Below are 6,509 nucleotides of genomic sequence, written 5' to 3'. Positions count from 1 at the left end.
TGTGTGTGTGTGTGTGTGTGTGTGTGTGTGTGTGTGTGTGAGAGAGAGAGAGAGAGAGAGAATGAGAGACCGTAGAAATTGGGGAAGGACTGCCAACTTCTCAATTTTTCCCTCTGTTGTCACCTACCTATCAAGTTTCTGCCAGGTTGGTGGAGAATGCCCACTCCCCTGGGGAGTAACGCTTTCTTTTCTAAAGGATCCTCCTCCGGAGATGCCTGAGATGGTGAGAAAGGGCCAAGCGGCAGCAGTCCCCAGCTCTTTGCCCCGCCTCCCGGGTTTGTTCCCCTCGCCTTGACAGAGCCTTGGTCCCGTAAGATGATCTGACCACAGCTGGTCTCCCACACTTAGAACAAGTTGGAAGCAGGAGAACTTGGGGAAGGAATTTGGTTTCACTAAAAATAGCTGCAATATAGACCCTGTGACTTACCACTCCTCAGAACAGTCTGATATGAACCGCCCAGGGTCCACTGACCCCTGTGATCACCGTGGGCTCTCTGCTGGTCCTGCCTGAAGCCCTTGCAACCAGGAGGGGCTTAGGGAGCTCGGGGGGGCTTTGGCTCAGATGCAGACTCTTGCAAATCTCAGACACACATGGCGATGATATGACCAAGAAGCTTCCTCCCCCCGGGAGCAGCGCGTGATCGTTGGCACTAATAACAGCAGGTCCCTTTAAGAGTTTGGTCCATGGTGGGATCTTGCTTGTTCCTCAGCATCAGGCCCATTGTGTCTGCACGTCTAAGGTAGGTGAAACCAAGCTTGGTGGGGGAAATTCTGCTCGAATTGTGATCCTCTTGGGCAACCCCAGCGCAGCCTTCCTCAGCCTGGGGCAGGGAGGCAAATGTCAGAGCAGGACAGAGCTTGCGAATAGAACTCAGAGTCCATGCTTCCTACACCCCCCCATCCAGCCACAGTCAGGTTGGGGGTCCTTCCCTTGCACCCCCCTACCCACCGAAAAGCCAAGGTATTAGCTGGCAGGAAAGCACCTCAATGGTAATTTTAACCCTTTCTCAACTTCTCTACCCAGAGTGGCTTTTTTTTCTTTAGGGTGTTGTCCTTCCTGTCCTATTACAAACTCTGAGAATTTGAACTTGGCTCAAGGCACTGGTTATCTGTGTTTGGCTTTTCTGCTGTACAGTGACAGAGAGTGACACGGAGCTGCCAAGAGCAAGGACTCCTATAGTTCAGGCAGGGCCCCGTGAAAGAGGGACCTCAACCCAAGCGCACAAAAGACTCGCCTGGATTGGATTCCCTTTCCTCCGTGCACTCCCCCTGTCAGGACTCATCTCTGATTTCTAGCCTGTCTATGGCCATGGGCCTTGGGGAAGGACTTGGAATTGAAGGGAAGCTGGAAAGCTCTAGGGGTGAGATTCGGAGCCCTCTGGGAGAAGAAGAGGCTGTCTTGGCTGCTGGAGGGTTAAACGCTGACAGTTCCTTGCTTAAAATTAACTTCTGAGCATTCGTTCTGGAAAGTACTATGCCAACATGCCAGCTTGCCAAACCAAGGTGTTTTCATGAAAATGAAGAGACACTTTAGTAACAGATACGCTGACTTTAGAAGGAAACTGTAATCTTAAAATATTACATGGCTGGAGGAAGCGAATCTTTAGACTCAGAAGCATCTGTGTGCATTGGGTAGAGGAATGGGATTACTGACTGCTCCTTGGACATCATGTGCCTACTTTTTATTCCTTTCACCCACCTTCGAGGTAGACGAGACTCCAAAGAACATAAGCTTAAGATCATAAACCTAGAGGAGACATCCCGGAAGTCATAGCGTCTAAGCCTAGATTGTTCCCTCAGCTTCCCCTGTGACCCCAAAATGGATACATGGTGGATGTTGCCTTTCTGAAGCCCTGGTTCTCTTGGCATCACATCCTCCCAGCTCTTTCTCCTTTCCGATAATGCTTTAAGGTTCATTCATGTGGCTGCAAAGCTAGATGAAACTGGAATATTTTGGATTATTTTTCCCATGGTGCATTTGTGCGGCCATATGGCATCATTAATACCAGGCGCTTGTCTTACCACCCAAACGTGTTGTCACATTTTATTGAAAGTTGTCAGGGGTTTTGCTTTCAAACTGGGTATTCGTTTTATTAAAACACTTTAGAGAGGGCGACTTGCTAGATAGCACACTCTAAATAGCACACTCGTCTAGTTCTTGGAACAAATGACTCCACTAATAAAACCCCACGAACAAACAACTTTTCAGGAAAGCATTTGTCAGTAAAATGATGATTCCCATACTCCATTCACGAACCAGTGCCAGGCTGGCTGTCCAGGAATCACCTGGGAAGATTGTTTAAAAATATAGTTTCTGGGCTGCATCCCTGGAAATTCAGATTCAGAAGGTCTGTGGGTGGAGCCGCAGAACCTGGATTTGTAGCAGGAAGTCCCCATAATTCTGATGCGTGGACAGATTTGGGAGGCGCTGTGACAGTCGGGGTCCTCCTGTTTTTGTTAGTCTGTCCCAGATCTGTTAAGGAGTCTCTGTCGTGCTCAAGAAAAACTGCCATTTTGCTTACATGCCTGGGCACTTTCCTAATGCCCTTGACTGCCGAGTCCTTCCTTCCTTTTCTGCCTCATTTCTCGCGGTCTGTACCTCAGTGTGCCTAAGAAGGGCTCCGAAGTCGTCTTTAAAATACCACCTCCTAGACTTCCCATTATGGCTCAGCAGGTTAAGGACCCGACGTTGTCTCTGTGAGGATGCATGTTCGATCCCTGGCCTCCCTCAGCGGGTTAAGGATCCGGCATTGCTGCAAGCTGTGGTGTAGGTTGCAGATGTGGCTCGGACCCATTGTTGCCGTGGCTGTGGTGTAGGCCTAGACCTGCAGCTCCAATTCGACCCCTAGCCCAGGAACTTCCATATGCCACGGGTGTGACCATAAAAAAAACAAAACAAAGCAAAACAAAAACCACCTTGTGATAGAGTTCCCTGGTGGCCTAGCAGTTAAAGGGTCCTGGGTTGTCACTGCTGTGGCTCAGGTCACAGCTGTGGCGTGGATTCAATCCCTGACCTGGGAAGTTCCACGTGCTGTTGGCATGGGCACACACACACACACAAAAATTACCACCTCGGGAGACTCACTTCTGGGGATTCTTTTTTTTTTTGTCTTTTTGCTATTTCTTTGGGCCGCTCCCACGGCATATGGAGGTTCCCAGGCTAGGGGTCCAATCGGAGCTGTAGCCCCCGGCCTACACCAGAGCCACAGCAACGCAGGATCCAAGCTGCGTCTGCAACCTACACCACAGCTCACGGCAACGCCGGATCGTTAACCCACTGAGCAAGGGCAGGGACCGAACCCGCAACCTCATGGTTCCTAGTCGGATTCGTTAACCACTGCGCCACGACAGGAACTCCACTTCTGGGGATTCTGATCCAGCAGGTCTGGAGTTCTCAGGCACCTGAGAGGGTCTGATGCTGCCATGCTTTCAGAAACACTACATCTAGCTCAAATGTCATCTCTTTATAAAACCATTTTGCAAAGCGTTCACGCCTCCCCATTCCAATTCCCACAGCGTTTTGCTTAGAGATCATATTTTAATATTTCCCTCTTTACCTTTTATTTGAATTATTCCTGCACATCATCATTCCCTTCACTCAGCAAACATTCACTGAGTGCCTAATAGAACAGGTATAACGCTCCTTGGGAGGATAAATGGACCTCTGTCCGTCCATCTGTATAAATACCGTGGCCATGAGTGTGGAGTGTGTCAGTGGCCCCGTCAAGTTTGAGTCACTCTGCGGTGGATGAAGTGAGGGGAGAACCTGTCCCAAGATAAAGCCTTATTTTTCCTAAAAAATGTGCACATGAGGCAGATCCTTTCTGCTCTCTGTCCCAAATTTGAGCTGCGTGCAGCAGAGTGGGGTCGGAGGAGCCTTCTGCGGCCGGGACGTCTCAGAGCTCAGTGATGCCTGGATTCCAGGAAGCCTCTTGGCTTAGGTAGGATGATGGGAAAGCCCCTGGCATTTCCAAACACAGTAAGCAGTTCTGCACTAAGAGAGGGATGAGCACAGTGCCAAGGGGTGCAGAGGAGGGGCAGGGGATGTTGGGGGACGGAGATCTTCAGGGGCTTCCCTTGGGGCAGACTTGCCTTTTCTGCCTCACCTGGGGTAGCAACTGCAGCTCCTCTAGAATTGTCCATTATTGAAATGCTGTGGTGCTTTAATTATTTGTAATTTACTTAAACATATATATATACACACACAGGAGTTCCTATATATAATATATATATGTAGTTTATATATATGTATTATATATAGTTATATATAATTTACTATATATATATATATATATATATATGGGAGTTCCCATTGTGACTTAGCAGTTAAGGACCCGACACAGAGTTCATGAGGGTGTGGGTTAAGGATCTGGTGTTGCCATGAGTTATGTATGGTGTAGGCTGGCAGCTGCAGCTCTGATTCAACCCCTAGCCTGGGAACTTCCATATGGTGCAGGTGTGGCCATATATATATTTATGTTCCCAGCATGACTCAGCAGTAACAAACCTGACTAGTATCCATGAAGATAGGGGTTCGATCCCTGGCCTTGTTTAGTGGGTTAGGGATCCAGCGTTGCCCTGAGCTGTGGTGTAGGTTGCAGATGAGGCTCGGATCTGGTGTTGCTGTGGCTGTGGCGTAGATGAGCAGCTGTAGCTCCAATTAGACCCCTAGCCTGGGAACCTCCATATGCCGTGGGCACAGCCCTAAAAAGACCCAATCTATATACATATATATGTATATAAAAAATATATGGCCCATTATTAACCTTCCATATTTCTGTTTTCATATAATTATATAAACATGCATATGTACACATGGACATATGAATATCTCTTTTTGATATATTTTTTAGAAAGTTTATATCATGTTACACGTTTCTGGCTCTTCTTTTTCTTGCCATTGACTAGCTGTGTGACTTTAGGTTCTCTGGGCTTCAGTGTCCTCGTCTGGAAAATGGGGATGATGAGAGCACTTATCTCTTAGGGTTATTATGAGAATTCATTGAGTTAAAATACATAAAGCACCTAAAATAGTGCTATATATGAGCGTTTGCTAATATCATTATTATTTTCATTCAACAAAACCTACAAGTCAACCGCAGTTGCTTGATTTCATTCTTTTTAATGGTCGCCAACTGAGTTTTGTGATGAAGAATGATGTGGCCATTCATTCGACTTTTAGTGGGCAATCACTTTGCTTCCATTTTTTGGTCACTAAAAAGCAACATTGCAATTAACACCTTTGTGTATATACCCTTTTCTTTTTCTTACTTGGGAATGAATTCTCAGGAATGGCGCATAGCTAGGTTAAAGAGTGTGTGTGCGCGCGCATGGTTTTAAATTTCATTAAATGTTGCCATATTGCTTTCTGAAAAGCGTGTAACAGATGCACAATTCTACCAGTAATGTATGGGTGTATAGTTTTTCCTGCAATCCCAGCAACAGCTGATCTTTCTGCTCTTTTAAAATTTTAATAGTCCATGGAGTTCCCGTTGTGGCTCAGGGGTTAACGAACCCGATTAGCATCCATGAGGATGTGGGTTCGATCCCTGGCCTCCATCAGTGGGTTAGGGATCTGGCGTTGCCCTGAGCTGTGGTGTAGGTCGCAGACGTGGCTCACATCCTGCATTGCTGTGGCTGTGGCATAGGTTCCCTAGCCTGGGAACCTCCATATGCCGTGGGTGTGGCCCTAAAAAGACAAAAAGGCAAAATAAATAAATAAATAATAAGTTGTAATAGTCCTATGCAAAGCATCATAGCATTGTAATTTTTTTTTTTTGTCTTTTTTGCTATTTCTTTGGGCCGCTCCCGTGGCATATGGAGGTTCCCAGGCTAGGGGTCCAATCGGAGCCGCCAGCCTACGCCAGAGCCACAGCAACGCGGGATCCGAGCTGCGTCTGCACCCTACACCACAGCTCACAGCAACGCCGGATCGTTAACCCACTGAGCAACGGCAGGGACCGAACCTGCAACCTCATGGTTCCTAGTCGGATTCGTTAACCACTGCGCCACGACGGGAACTCCAGCATTGTAATACTAACTTGAGCTTCTCTGGCTACTCATGAGTCTAAGCATCCTTCCAAAAGATTGTGGGCCATTTGGCTTTGCTTCTTAATGGTTCTTCATATCCTTCGTTTATATTTTGAATGGGTTGTTTTTCCCTGTCCATTTTTAGTGCTCCTTATGTATTATTGCTATGAGCTCCCCATCTAGTCTCCACATGCAGCTTTGTTTCCAGTTACTTGTTTTACTGATTTTAATTATTGTACCTCGTGACGAAATTGTGAAAAAAAATGTGTATAGTTAAATGTCTCATAACTTTGGGGTTTTAAGGATTGGTTAAGAGGGGTTTCCCATTGCAAGGTTGTGCATGTATTTTCCTAGGTTTTCTTGCAGGACTTTGACTGTTTTTTGTATTTAAATATGTCTTTACCTGGAAACCATTGATTTTTAGCATAAAATAGAGGTTCAGTATTTTATTCTTCCAAATTAATAGCCGGTTTCCTGTA

At 46.6% G+C, this 6,509-nt stretch overlaps 1 protein-coding gene across 3 annotated transcripts in view; it reads left to right on the top strand.

The window, feature by feature from the left end:
• Positions 1-436: 436 nt before the first annotated feature.
• Positions 437-6,509, top strand: part of FGF13 (fibroblast growth factor 13) — a 495,908-nt gene continuing 489,835 nt past the window's right edge. For all 3 annotated transcript variants that reach the window (XM_085008913.1, XM_021080531.2, XM_021080530.2), the window contains exon 1: positions 437-740. The gene's annotated coding sequence lies outside the window, so the exon portion shown is untranslated. The remainder of the gene's footprint in view (positions 741-6,509) is intronic.

This window comes from Sus scrofa, chromosome X, assembly GCF_054392235.1.
Source record: "Sus scrofa isolate SSC_HxYL_T2T_F1_AM1 chromosome X, Sscrofa_HxYL_maternal_Yorkshire_Landrace_v2.0, whole genome shotgun sequence".
NCBI lineage: Eukaryota > Metazoa > Chordata > Mammalia > Artiodactyla > Suidae > Sus > Sus scrofa.
Note: the sequence above shows the minus strand (reverse complement) of the source record. Positions and strands in the feature narration are given on the sequence as shown.